General features: G+C 38.6%; 1 protein-coding gene across 1 annotated transcript in view; it reads left to right on the top strand.

Moving 5' to 3' along the window:
- The window catches only part of SPAG16 (sperm associated antigen 16), a 418,055-nt gene that overhangs the window by 343,571 nt on the left and 59,360 nt on the right, over window positions 1–15,124 (top strand). The gene's annotated exons all lie outside the window — the stretch shown is intronic.

The raw sequence follows: 15,124 nt of genomic DNA, 5'->3' as shown, positions 1-15,124 counted from the left end.
ATTTCCCCATGTAGCAGTTCATTTGGCACTTTACAGGAATCTAGATAAAGTCTATTTACTTTTCTTTTGGTCAAAAAAAAATCAATTGTCTTTTCACAAAAGGATTGAGTCTCTTTTGCTGTGGTGGTAAACCCACTCCATATGGTGTTCAGTTTTCCATGTACCCCACGTTTTCAGGGCTTTTTTGAACTGATATAATGTGTGCTGAAAGGCTGATTCACTGGTCTTCCTTTTTCATTTTAGGTAATGTCAAGTATGTGGGTGAAAATATTATTTCTAACGTCTGTGCTTTTAAAAAAAAAATAGAAACACAAATCTCTAATTTAAAATATTTTGTTCACTGTTGTTCCTACAGAAGTGTGGCAGAGCCCCTCATTACATGATAGCACTGACCTTATGACAAACTGTTTCTGTTCCAAATACACTTTTGAAAGTGTTAACCAGCTTATGTCACCTGTTTAATACAGATTAATTCCACTTTTGTTAAGATGTATCAAAGCTCTTTATGATAAACCTTTAATTGTTAATATATCCTTACATATAAGCTACCGGGAGTTATTTCTGAGAATACATCTGCACAGGAGAACGAGGGTGTGATTATGGTAATAGCTACTGGTGAAGAAGCAGTGATGGGTGCTAGTGTCCTGAATACACACACTCCAAAGACATGATCTTCACCTGTGGATGAGCTGCAGCCTGAGCTTTTTTTTTTTTTTTTTCTGCCATTGCTACCCGTGCTGCCTAGGTTAACAAAACACATGTGTACACTACAACCTGCTATACTCCCACCCCTTTTTTACCGGGAGATGTGCTGGTGTGCCGAGGACTCAGAGGCTGCTGGCATCCTCAGGGCGGAGGTTAGGAAATCCAGTTTCCATACCCTACGCTAATGGCCATTGCTATTGGAAGTAGGCTATAAATCACTGTTGCTTAGAGCAGACAGGATCTCTTTGCTTAGTTCTGCAAGGGCACAAGCCTCCCAAAATCCATGCAGTTTGTAAGACTCTCTAAAAACATCCAAGAAGAAGTGGCAATGTCACCTGTATTGTAACATAGTTCCCTGATGTGATAGGTGTTGTATAGGTGGGTGGCTGTATCTAAAGCCTTTCTTTGGAGAGGGTGAAAAAGCCTTTGCCATCACAGAGTGGCCTCTTCTATTTATTCTACCTGATTTCCAGTTGAGTGTTTGCTTATGCCTAATAAAATCCTGATGGTGATTTTTCCACACCATCTCTGCAATGTGCATGAACTCCAGCACCCCAATTTGTGAGCCTGAGAGATGAATCAGAGGAAGACCTTCAGTGTCCACATGCTGTTTAGGATCCACTTGCTCTTTCAGGATCCTGTCAATACTACCAGGCACATGAGAATCCAGCTGGTCAGCTTGCATATTTTGCAAGATTCTTTCACTATCAAAGTGAAAGAATCCAGTTAATGCATCCAGATGGAAGAGTTAGTATGGGATCTGTTTAAATATTACAATTATCTAATCTTATTTCAGTGAGAGGAAATAATTAAATATACAAATTGTATTTACTTTTTCCATGCCTAAAATTTGGTGATGATCAGATGTCTTTTTCCAATAGCTTTTCAAATTCAATGAATCAAAAAATACTATTTGTATTAGGGTTTGCTTCCTAGTCAGCGTTTTGTTTAACCGTTCTTAGTTTATCATCTCCTGAGATTCGTTTTGAAGTCTGTAGATCTTCCTAATACCTTTGTTTGATTCCTATTGCATAAATACCATAATTGTTCTCTCTTCTGCTCTCTCTCCCGTACTGCTTTTCCTTTTTAAAAACCAAACCATCGAGAAATGTTTAGCAGTTTAATTTATTTCACAGGAATCCAAAGCATTTCCCATTTTCTTTACCAGATTTTATGATACTGTTTTTTATCTACACACAGTGAGCTTGGGGAGGGGGACAGAAGTTTGATCGAGCTACCATATTTCTTATCATTTACATATTCTCTTTACAAGATAATACAGCCTGACTTTAAATAGTCTAAAGCATTGTTTAAGCAGCTACTGTTTTGATACAAATTTAACTTGTATTTCTATCTATCATTAAAAAAAAAATTGTAGCTAAGGGTTAGTACCCCAATCTAGAGGAAATATTTCATTTGTTCATTCTTTTTCTTCTTTTGGTTACTTAAAACTCTTGCATACCTGCCCCTCTGTGTACACAAATTTTGCATATGTGTAGTTTTTGCTCCTCCACAGTCTTTTTTGCTCCAGATGTGGATTATGTATTCTGCTTTGGCTTTTGGCCTTTAGGGCCAGGTTGCTGTTGCCTTATCTATGAGCTTCCTGGTACAGAAGAATACATGCAAGCTAAGCGAAGGTCTAGAGCTACCTTATATCCTAGTCTGAGCTTGACTTACCTTTTTGGAGTACCATAAGCCTTCTGGGAGTGCACAGAGGGAGCAGTGACTCTCCTTGATTTCAGATAGTTAGATGCATCAGATAAAGGAAAAGCAGGAGTACTTTTTTTCTGTTCCGTACCTGTAAAAAGATTTGATAGATGCTTACTTCAGATTTTGTTTTGATAGGACTTTAAGCATATGAGCCTTTGCTGAATCATAGTCAAATCTCTATTGTGAAGGTTTGATTGGGTTTTCTGAACATTACAGGTGTTCTTCTAGATAACAGAATTGCAAATAACAGTGACTCTTAAAACCAGAATAAAATGATAAGTGTCCAGCATTAATTAATGCATTTCCATTAGTAACCCCACTAAAAGGTGCTGCTTAAGAGTTATAATTGCATTTAAACCAAAAATTTTATGTAATACCTTTTTCTTTTTGTTAAACTAATGTAAGCTTTATTAATACTGCTAAAATGAATACTGCATAGGGTAAATTAAACATCTGTTCCATAGAATATGCTGCATATATGTTCTGTACTGTTTGTGGCTGTTCAGCTGACCTCATTTGTTACTCTCAGTGCCAGCTAGTGCTTTTTCTATTTCAATGAACATTGTGCTTTTTAACGTGAAATGCCTCTGTGTTTTTTCTTTGGCACGAGAATGTCTGTCTGTAGAGTAAGAGCTGTTTAGAGCACTTGCTGGCAATCAGGGTATTAATCATTACTATGCTTTGCTGCTCACGATAAAATCCTCTCTTTAAAAACATATCTTTGTAGGAAGATTGAGCATGTAGGTTCAAAAGATTCACATTGTGACTCTGAGAACTTGTATTTCACGTCAATAAAATCCACAGAACTAGCTGATACTCATGCACTTAGAAGGTTGACATCTGTCCTTGATGAGCTAGGTTGTTCCCTTTTTCTTTAAAAGATAAAAAAGGCAGCTACTTGTTCATTTGTCTTTCTTTGTATGCTGAGTTCCTGGAAATGCCGAGCTGTGTACTTCATACTGGTTAGTATGCATCCCCCGTGCTGGCTTAGGGAAATACCTTAAACCAGGATGTCCAGGGACACCTATAGCCATCTTCAATAAGTCAGAGTCTGAACATGTCTCCCCTTCTCAACAGCCTCTCTAAAGCTCAGTGGTTCCCACCAGTAACACATAGCATTTCCTTTCCTTGTGGGGGCTGTCCTTGTCCAAATCCTCTCCCACACTGTGGGGAAACCGTGGTGCTGTATGACTTTAGACAGTCAATCTGGGTGTGCAGAGACAATCTGGGTATAGATTGGGCAGATAGTCAATCTGTATCTCACACATGAGCGTGTAGGACACACCTGTGTAAATCGTATTGGGTGCTAAAGCTTGGATGTGTTTGACAATACTGTTCTGAACATTTTGTTTCACCCTTCAGTCTGGTGTTAGACTGAATCAACTGATGTTTTCAGGAAGAACATCAGAAAATAATTATAAGGTCCTTCTAAGTAATTTCTGTTCCAAGCTGCATGAGTTAAACCATTAAGACATTGATTCACATTTTGCCTTCGTATACCTAATTACAATTTCTGTCACAATGTGCATTACATATGATACTGTTCTATATGATCTTATATGTGATATTTTTCATCATTTACTGTATTTATGTATGATGTTTTTGTCCTGTTTGTTACCTATTTATGATCTATTCAGAGTACAGTAACATATCTAATATACTTTTCTGCCATTTGTTTTTCTCACGTCTTTATTCAAGCAGCTTCCTTAGCTCCCATTTAGCACAAAATCATGATAAAAAAGTAAATCTTCATTATTTCTGTTGAAAAGTCCTCATTCCTTGGCTCTTCCTTATCTTTGTATGCTGATCAATGTCCACATCTTTGCCCAAAGCCTTATTTTTCAGGTCAGGTAATTCATTTAATGTATTGTTTATGTCCTCTGCAGTTTCTTGGTATAGATATTTCTCTCGTTTGAGAAAACAGATGAAACCATATTATACTTTCAATATGTTTAAGGTCAAACATTAAAAATTCCCTCTATCTACTCACTTGAGATGAGATACTTGGAGCATTTCTTTGTTCTGCTTTGTACGGTCTTGTAAATCTCTGTGAAGGATACTGTTATAAATCAGTAAATAACCACCAAATTTGCAAAGTATCTACTGGCACAACAGATTGCAGAGCTGAGCTGCAGAGGCTCACCTGTGGTTCCCTCCTTATCTTGTGGAGTTCAGGGAGGCATTTTGTAGGTGACAACTCTCCTTTGGCGAGAGGTTGCTAAGACTGAGGTCATGTGCAAACCAGAGAGGTGACACACTGATGAAAAAACATCATTTTTCTAGCTGAGCTTTTCTCCTTTATGATTCTTACAAATGACCTTGATGATAATTTAGAGAAATGTATTTCCGTTCTCTGTGCAAGTTCCTTCATGCACTTAATACTGCGTTTGTAAGCAGTTTCACTGTTTCTACGTGGCATCTGTCAGGTTTTCGATTGGGAGCAGCTGTCCCCATCATGAAAAGGTATAACTTGAAGTTGCAAAGTCATGTCCTGTGAGTATTCAATCTGCTTTTGAACTTGCTTTTAGTTTACCTTCAACTGTTTCTTTAAAGATTCTCAGCTGCATCTTGTACTGTTGGTAGTTTCTGTCTGTGTAAAATGCACAATGATGTCAGGAGGCTTCATTGCTGCATTTTTAAAAATGCCCTAAAATCTGTCTTTCACCAGCAGTCTCCATAACTTGACAGCCTGCTCACATTTCTCTGACTTTCAAAACCCTTGGATCAGAAGAAGAAATATTATTTCCCTCAGATTGGCAGAGATTATACACCATTGTGCTACTTGAAATTTGTCCATCTTCAGCAGATTTATATAGGAATTAAGTGGTACATTGACCCTGTGCATTCATGGAAGCGAGTTTCAACTAGCAAGAAATTTCTTCTCCATGAATAAATCAGAATTTACTTGCTGTCCTTGAAAAAGAGCGTAATGGTTTTGCCTACGCAGTGTCCTATAACACAACGTGTTCTTTACACCAGGGCAAACTGCATGTAAAATATCATCACTCTGCTTTGACAGCGCTTTGTTTCCCTTTGCAGCAGCACTTGATAATCTGACAACAGAGAATCAGGACCTTTTAATTTTAATGAAAAACTGACCCACGTTCTTACTTACGGAGTTATTCATCATGGTAATTTATAGGTCACATCCTACCCACTCAGAAAACTAGGATATTTGATAGAGCAAGAAAAACTGACTTCGAATCCTCAAGTACTTCAGAGAACTTGTAGTGATAAATGGGTTTTAATTAATTTAAATATAGTTAGAAGATTAGATGAAGCATTATTTTAAAGTGATACCGGAAGAAACTACAGAGATTTGTGATCTCCTTATTTGTCATGTCTTCTGACATGCTAACATGCAGTGGAGCATACAGAAAGGATCTGACCATCAAAAACCCACTTCAAACACATTTTATTTCAGAATAACTAGTAATTTAATGGTTCTTGTCTGGTTTTAGCTTCTGTTCAGTAGGTCACCATTAGAATTACATAGACAATTATATCACATAGCTGACTGGTGACTCAGAACTGCGCATTACATATAAACTAACACTCCCTCCAGACATCCTTCTGAGTGTCATCCTGTTGAAACAGAGTGGAATTTTAAGCAAATTTAATGTTTCCATAAGCTCCGTAGCACAGATTGCTTAGTGTAAGCTGGCATAGCTGTGTTAGCAAAGAGCAATTTTACAGGCTAAGCTGTACAATTACAGTTGTATTTTACAGCTGACCTCAACTGTTCTTTAAAATAGCTGTTATGAAAATAAATTGATTAGGTTCCATTTCTAGTGGCTTCTTGTTCTTCCCACTGACTTCTGAAGTCATGATGGGCTCCTGAACAAGCAATTTGCAATCCTGAATCGGATGTTGTGGTCATTGGAGGTTTCATGTCTCTTTCAACTCTCCTGAAGTCAGTGGCCCCAGAGATTCAGTGAGGTGGATTTGTGCTGTTGACTCTTGATCTGGTCAAGATGCATAAGAATGCTAATGCAAATAGAGTCACTACAGCTATACTAGTTTAATCTGGAGGATTGCAGTCCTCCTTCCCTGTTAGTTGTTGACACAGAAAAATTAACAATATAGAATTTAGCCCTGACCTTGAGGAAGTCCCAGGGCTAAGCAAGCTAATTAGGCTGTTTTGCCATCATTATGATTTGGGTCTGTAGCCAATCACTGCTCTGGTGTGCAATACAGCATGAGGTCAGGAAAGTACCTTTCACCATTCACTATAGTTTCACCAGGCCCCTGACTTTGGATTCTCCGTTTCCAGCAAACCGTTCCTACATGATCCTTGCTTTTCTTGGGCGAAGGAAAGCTGTCTCACGGAGCAGGATGTTTAGCTTGGGCTTGCTACAGTATTTCCTCTTGCAAAGGAAATTCACCATGTGCTCCTCCATGAGATGTCTCGGTGACCCATGGCCAGGGTGGAACCTCAACCCATCTGAACCTGTGAAATATTACATAGCCCATAGCATATATAGAAGCAAACTGATGAAAGAACTAGCTAATTCTCTGTGAAAAATACAGTGATAGAAAGGTTATGGAACAAATGGTCCATCAATTAATTAGCATGAAAGCCTGACAAATAATTATAAGCCTTTTTTCTTTTTTCCTGAGCTGTTCTTCAACTCTTTTCTACTCTTGCATGTCAGTTTTAATTCATTTTTACCATATAAATATTGTACTGTGACAATCTATCTTAGACACACCTGCTTATCTGATGAGTAGATAATTTCGTTTTGCTTCCTTTTAACACATCTGGTAGCCTGCTAGCTGGAAAGGAATAACGCTGTCCTGTGAGTGTGAGTAGACAAGGGTGAAGTCAATTAGGAACCTGAAGGATTTCTTTTTCCAGTTTTTGATGGAATTTCTATTAATGCTAGTGCAATATAGACAGCTACGACAAATATGAAGAGGGAGAAAGGATTCCTTGAAAATATTTGGTAAAATATCCTGAAGGATGTCTTCCAATGACACCAAGAAACGAAGCACAAAGGCCATTTTAGTTGCTTCTTTTGTTAGATGAAAATAATTTGACAAAAAATTCTTCTGAAATGCCAGCCATGAGACAAAGTTAATGTATGGATGAAAAATTTGAATGAAATTCAGAACTTTAATTTACTATTAATTAACTTCCAAACACCGCTAAGTAGCTTTAATTGGCACTGTGGCTGGAAGTTTACTTGTGAAAGTGTTACTAATGAACAGAACAATCATGATCAGAGGCAGCATATACGGTTTCTCAAATGTTTCATTATAGATCCACAAATATGTGATGGGGGATGACCATGCATCTGATTTCTAGTTTATTCTCTCTGTTCATGGAAGAATATAATTTAGTTATTTAAATCATAAATACTGAAAGTAGTTTGTACCCAAAGGAAGAAAGTTTGTAAGATGAAATTATTTATCACAACTGGTACTTTCCTGACTCGTGCAACTAACTTGGGAATATGGCAGTATTTGTCTCTATTTTTAGCAGGGAAATGGTTATTTTATTTGAAAATATTTGTTTGTTCTGTCTCATAGCAGACAGTTCATGTTTTATACGCTTGTGGAATACCACCAAGTCACCACACAGCCAGTGGTGAGGCTGTATGGGGATATAAACAACTGTTATGAAATAACATCTTTAGCATTAAAAGCCCTTGTTAGATTTTTGACACCGAACCACATCCTGATGTTAAGCTGTGGCAGCTGCTGCGTGGGGCTGAGGTAGTTCTTCAGGGGTCCTGTCAGTCAGACAGTTTGGTGTGATCTCTATGAACCCGAGGTGCAGAGATTCTCTTTTTGGCAGACTTTCTGCTTGTTACTCCATTCGCTCATCTCGTGATTGCGTGGCTTTTCCTCATTTTAGGGCAGACAGGACACTAACTATATAATTTCCAGAATCTTTACAAACGGAAAGGAAAATGTTCCTTTCATCCTTGGCCACCTCCCATCCTACTCAGAACAGGACAGCAGGTCTGCAGAGTATTAGATCTGTAGGATGTGATGTTGTAGACAACTGCTGTCACTTTTCTATCTAGATGTAGCAACTATTGGAGAAATTTGAGGGATTTTTTCTACTGCTGTTGTCTAAGGGAAGAAGTTTTGTCTTCCACCCTAGTGCTATGCGGTTCAAGTTAATGGAATGGCTTTTGATGCAGTGTGAGGGAAGAGCCACTGCCCACGAGAGCTACGGAAGTACATACTGATTTTTTCACCTAAAGTCCTTGAAAGTCAATGAAAAGCCCCCCAGCATATTTGGCTATCATTAAATTTGGACAATATTTTGAGGAGAGGTCAAAGATGCAGAAATTAAGGAAGTCTGAATAGTGACGCTAAGGGGAAAATGCTGAATAGAACTGCCTGAGATCTGTCTAATGTTGATGAGTCCACTTCCATTTGAAAAATTACACATGGCTTTTGTGGCATCTGGATTGAGGATAAATGTTCTCATAGCCTTTTGTATACGTGCCTTAATCACCATTCCATAATTATGCTAAAGGAAAAATTGTGGAGACTTGAAATTAGTAACAAACATGCGTTAATTTGAAGACACAATGTACATAATCCATTGTGATATCAGCATAAGCAAAATTCAGGCTTCACAGGAGATAAGAAATACAGAAGTAACTGCATGGCATAGTAAATGTGGACATTACTAATTACAATATGGACTCACAATAACGTGTTTGGATTAATCTAGCCTTTATCATCTTTTGGTAGGAAATGGAGATTTTTAAAATAACAGAGAATTACATAGCATAGCTACCTGAAAAGTAATGTAAAAAGAGCAAAATTATGCTTTTTATTTTGGGTACATTTTTCTGATCTACTATGATATTGATGTGCCAATTCATAGCTTGATATAGTACTTGTTCATAGAATAAGGGTTTTTGAATAAATATACTCTGGAAAACATAATGTTGAATGTGCATATTTGAAATACTTGGATTGCTTTACCTTCATATGCAAGTGAGTGAAAAGCTGTGGTTTGAATAAGTGGGAAAAAATGAATGAGGGAAGGTCCCCAGACCTGTGAAACTGCCAGTGTGGATTGCCTACAATTTTGGCACACTGCAATTTTCAAAGATTTGGTGTAGCTTGAAAGACAATAAAATTAAATATGTACGAGCAAGTCCAAATTAGGAAGCAAAAATTGGGTCAGTGGTATTTGCAGTGGTTCCCCCTCAAAGCACAGGGAATCACTGCAAATACTACAGGTAAGGTAAACACTGTGGTGTGGGAAATGTCAACGTTTTTAACTGTTTGTGCCCCATGTACCCGTACCTGCGGGATACCACCTGTTTCAGTTTTGTGGCTTTAGAGCTTGTATGTAAGTGGGCTCCATGTGGAGGTACTTCACTTGTGTGGGTAGAAAGAGTATGGATGCAGTGGTTCAAGTAGAAATAAGTAATAATTCAAGTCACAAAGAAATGCCCTGTGCCCTTCAACTGATTTTGTATCTAAATGAATGAATTGTCAGAACACATCTTTATCTATGGATGTGTGTAAGAGTGGTAAAGGATAACTTACTTTAATGATAGTGGCTGTATTTTCAAGCTGTGCTTGCTTTAAATTCTGGTGAAGCTTTGTTGTGCTGGTTAATCAGATTGTACTGCCTCAAAGAAACAATAGTTTAGGTTTGAACTTTCCTATTTCAGCAAAAGAAGAGTTACTATCAGCTTTTCAGTTTAAGTGGTTACCTATGGGCAAATGCTTCTTTTCTGGCTTTTCAGCAGCCACATTCTGAAATGGCACTGTCAGCTGTAGTGAAATTCCTTTTCGCTAATCGGAAATCAGATGTGAGCCAGGGGCCAGGTAAGGGGGGGAGTGGAGTGCTGAGCTAAAATTCATAGGCCATGCCTACGAGCAGAACTCCAGGTTTGGCTCCAGGCTGGCACGGTTTCCAGACTTGTGGATTGGCGCTAGTTCATGTATGTGTAGAACAGGTCTGTGACTGTTGCACATGGCATACACTCTGCTTTGAATTTCTCTGTGCATCATTGTCCTATGGCATTAATACCTTTTCCTTCTTTCAAAGGTGAGTTGTGAAAATAAATACTAAATTCAAGGTACTTGGATGCTCTGCTGGTGGTCATAAGAGGTATATTATGGGTATTTTGGAACCTATGGTACTACGTAATACCTGGGAGTAACTGCCTCAGCATCTATCCTGCTATTTTCAGTGGACCGACCCTTGAGTTAAAGGACTTGTGAAGAAGGGCATCAGAATTTGTCTTCAGATGAGCAGAAAACATTTCCAAACCCAGGTATCTAGGACATTTTTTTTTTATTTAGCTTTTAAGCATTTATTTTTAGATGGCGTGGCTCCACTTGATAGCAGAGTGTGAATTTAAATGTTGTAAAGCAATATAAATGGCCATCAAGTTAGAAAGCACAGTATGACCTTTTTGAAATATTATGCCAAACATTGTGTTTGCTTTGTGAGCTAAGTGGAACTTCTGGAAGGCTGTTGCTGATGAAAGGCACCGGCTAGGTCTCTGGGGAGAGAGCACATTATTACAAGATGAATCTGGGGATCTGACAAAAATAACAAAACAAAGCTGTAGGGTTTAGAGGGTTAGATTTTAACAGGAAGAAATTCAGATTGATTGCAGTGACTTTCGTATGCCTTATTTTTCCAGAACACAACGAATGCTTTTTTTTTTTTTAACTTAACTTTCCAGCTTTAAAGGTGTGCTATCAAATCCTGAAAGATGCTATGAAGGGGGACTATGGGAGAGCATCTGTGCAAACCTGCCAAATATTTATGCACCTTCATTAGTAATATTCTGGTATTACTAAATATTAGAGCAACAGTTAAGAGCCCCAACCAATGGTGATGTCCCAGTATGCTATGCAATGCATGAAAAGGCTAACGAGGAGCAGCTGAGGCAAGCAGGAAGGTACAGTGTAAGTGGAGATGAGGCACAGTTGAAGAGGTGCAAAGGGAGGCATAGAGCGACCGCTTGGAGCGATGCAGTGGGTGCAGAGCCCAGCCAGCATTAAGACTGGGGCAGAGTCTCATCAGTGACTCTTGTGGCCTGGGGTGAGGCAAGAGGAGCTATTCTGAGTTGTTGAATATTGACAGATTTTATCTAAAATACACCCTGAAAACAGCAGGAAGTATTGCTTTTGTTTCTTCAGACTAAGCCTCGAGACCTGTCTCTACAGGAGCAAATAGAGGATTCGGATTCTTTCTGTTGGTGCAGAAGTGGTTGATCTTCTTTGAGACTTTATAAGGGACATCACTGCCAAAAAACAAGCAGTCATGAGGAATGGCTGATGTTTTATTTAAGACAGGAAGCACCCAAAGTAAAACTGCAATCTCATTCCAGTCACTTTGTTTACAGTCCCTTCTGTATCTCCTCTTTAGTTTATGCTTCACCTTAGTCAGTAGGTTTGTTCTTGAAGGGGAGTAGAGTACCCCAACACTAGCAATGAGTTCCAGTACAGTGTCTCATCTTTATATATACCACAGATAAATAAGTAGTTTGCAAATCAACACAAAACTGGCTTTGAAACTGGCTTTGCATTTGATGCACCACAGTTAAATGAAGCAGTTTATGTACTTCTATTGTGGCTGATTGGAGTAAACTTAGATAAGATTTGTGAACACAGGGCAAGTATTTATCATTTTCTCCAAAAAGCTCTGTAAGGTGCTGTCCTGGAACAGGTGAATCAAGGATATAACTGTTTCCATCTGCAGGAATATGTGGTTAAAGCCATTGGTTCTCAGCTGGAGAGATGCATCTCCCTCGGGAGGCGTCCCAGCTATAAGGGTTAGGCACATACTGTGTTGCAGAAAAAGTGCTGAAGGAACAATTCCAACATTCAATTTGAAGAACATTCATACCTTTTTCCTCACCATTTCACAGAAGGTGGAAAAACTTATATTTTTCAAGTAAGTCTGGATTCAAAATTAGCTTTTACCCTTCAGTTGGCTCAGCATTGTCTTGGTAAGCTTTTCAGTTCATGCATACATAATCTGTGCACTGCAAATATAACATAGTCTTATTTGCATCTGTTCTTGTTGCATGAAACTCGCAGACCAGAGGTAGGATTTTAAGTCTTCTTTTTATTCTTATTTTCCAAAATACTCTTTTTGACCTACCTGGGTAGAACATAAGTTGAAATTTAAAAGAAGTTTCAAAGAGGTTGAAATAAGTTCAATGGTTTACCTTTGTATAACATATCTTAGATGCTTAAAAATACTGTTTTTTTGAATGAAATCTTGAAAGAGGATAATTACATATCTATTGCAGAAGGCATTGCCTCCTCTTCTGAAATCTTTTTTTAGAAAGGTGATAATTTTTCCATCTGAAATCGTAGACAAAGCTGGCTAAGCATTGCCAGACAACTAGACAGCTAACAAGCTTTTCACATTAGCAGGCAGTTATAGCATCAAGTAACCTTGTTGTATTACACAATCAGTCATCTCAGTGTTTACATAAAAATGATATCCAGTTATATGAACATTTGTCCTGCATGCAAGACAAGCCTGTTAGAAATAACAACTTATGTAGAGCAGTTCCAAATCACAAGCAGCTTTCCTAAAATTTCAGAGGATCAAAGAGTTTACAGGAAAAAGTGTGTTCTCTAACAAAATGTGTGGCACCTTTTCTAATAGCTTTAGCTTATCAACTTTTCATGCAAAGTGAGATGGAGACAGGCCTGCTTTTCACATAATTAATGTTTCTGTTAAAGCTTACATACACTCCTTGTTTTTCTTAAATAAAGCACCCTCCCTATATTCTATTCTATCAGGCTTCTTTCTAAAATGCATCTTGAAATATGATTTTTCAGTATGAAGCCAGTATCTGTACCAAACCAACATCCATGCAAAGAAAGGTGTCCTAGAACCCTGAAGAGATACAAATTCATCTTCTAAAAACACCACCAAGGAACAGAATAACTGTGACTGTCAGACCCCAGAACAGGAATCAAGCCTGTGACACCTCAACATGGCCATACTACCCCTTTCTAGTGATTTATCCCTCTTCCAGCTAACCCCGGAGATGACTTGTGTTTGCTAGGCTACCCCTACGCTGCAGCTGAGACTACAGCATCTGCCAGCAGACATAATTTAAATATTTTTACTACTTAGCGGAGGCACGGCTGGTCGGATGTCTGCAGATGAAAAGGGACTGTGCACATGGGTCTGCAGTGAGCTTTACGCTGCTGTAGGTTAACTGGTAGTAGCAGCTGAGCATTACAACACGCAGTGAGGCTGGGTGTACATATCCTACCCTTGCGGTACAGGCGCAGCTCTCATCTGTGCCTTTCTCCTATGTGTCGACGGGAGCTTTGTGATTTGCAAGCTAATAATGTTTTTGGCGCAGTTTTAGCTATAGAAAAGATCCTTGTTAGTGATGATTTCTGAAGCACAATTTTGATAATGACATTCTTCACTTACATGATGTAGCACTTTTCAAAGCACTTAGGAATTATTACTGAAGTCTCAAAATACATCCTTAGGGTAGGTTTAGTTCCAGCAGTTATTCAGGTTGAGAAACAGAAGCATAGGGGTTTAAATAATATGCCAAAAGTTGTAGAAGTTTGTAGTAATGCTGAACTGGATTCTTGCATCCCTGCTGTCTACGCAGGTTAATATGGCTTTCTTTATATCACCCTTGAAGCACTACCTTCTGTTATTGTGCTTTCTTTACTTTTTAAATGAAACGAATTTCTAAAGACTGAATTTTGCTTCTTTTCTCTTTTGTACATATCTGTTAAATAAAATGCATTTCTTCAGATACCATTTAAGTTGTAAAGGGCATTTGTTTCATAACATACTTCTTAATTGCACCTTTCCAGTCAAGACTGGCACTAGCTTTGCTAATGCAAGTACATCAATCATCTGCCAAACCGTGACAGAATTCTGAAATATGAAACACATTATATATAAGCAAGAGGCTGCAAGTACTTATTTGGGAAAATAAAAAGAGTAATTATATGCATTGCCTTAAACAGTTGAACCTGGGTCCTCAGGTGGTGTAAATTGCCATAGCAACATCGAATTTGGTGTATCTCACTTTGCACAAATAAGAGATCTATTCTTCATTTTTCCTTCATCCCTTGAAGACTTCAACAGTAACTCACAGCTTCTCTGTCCTTTACCTCATCCCCTAACTTTTTGCGCTCCCTTTATTACTTCCTGGATCATATTCCCAGCAAACTCTTTCTCCCAGGGTGCTCCTGTCATTACAGAGCATCTCACAGCTCCAGGTAACACTCTCTCCTTTCAAAACCAGCTGCCTTTTCTGACACATAACTCCAGACCCCTTCCAGTAACATTACCACCTTCTGTTGCTCATTCCCTTCCCCTCAACTCCCTTGCAGCATCTCTTTTGTCTTGTATTCCCTTGCTCCCCCACCCCTTCAGCCACCTACCCACGCACTTTCTCTTTACTCTCAGCATGATTCGTGTTCCTCATGGTTTGTCCTCTTTTCAGCCTGGATGCCTACGGAAATAAGGCTTATATAATTGGTCCATCTGTCAGGCCCTCCGTGTGTTTGTCAATCCTCCTTTAATAACTTGGAACCTGTTTGCTAATTGCAGCTAAACCAGAAGGAGGGGCAGCACAGTATGAGACGGCAAACTCCCTAAGGTTTCATGAAAATGAGCATATGTGGTGGATGGAGGAATATGTAACAGAGTTCAGCCCTTATACATTATACCTGGCAGGAAATGGCTGTACAGTAATATCCATTCTGT

The sequence above is a fragment of the Pygoscelis adeliae genome, unplaced genomic scaffold, assembly GCF_000699105.1.
Source record: "Pygoscelis adeliae isolate BGI_AS28 unplaced genomic scaffold, ASM69910v1 Scaffold7, whole genome shotgun sequence".
Taxonomy (NCBI): domain Eukaryota; kingdom Metazoa; phylum Chordata; class Aves; order Sphenisciformes; family Spheniscidae; genus Pygoscelis; species Pygoscelis adeliae.
Note: the sequence above shows the minus strand (reverse complement) of the source record. Positions and strands in the feature narration are given on the sequence as shown.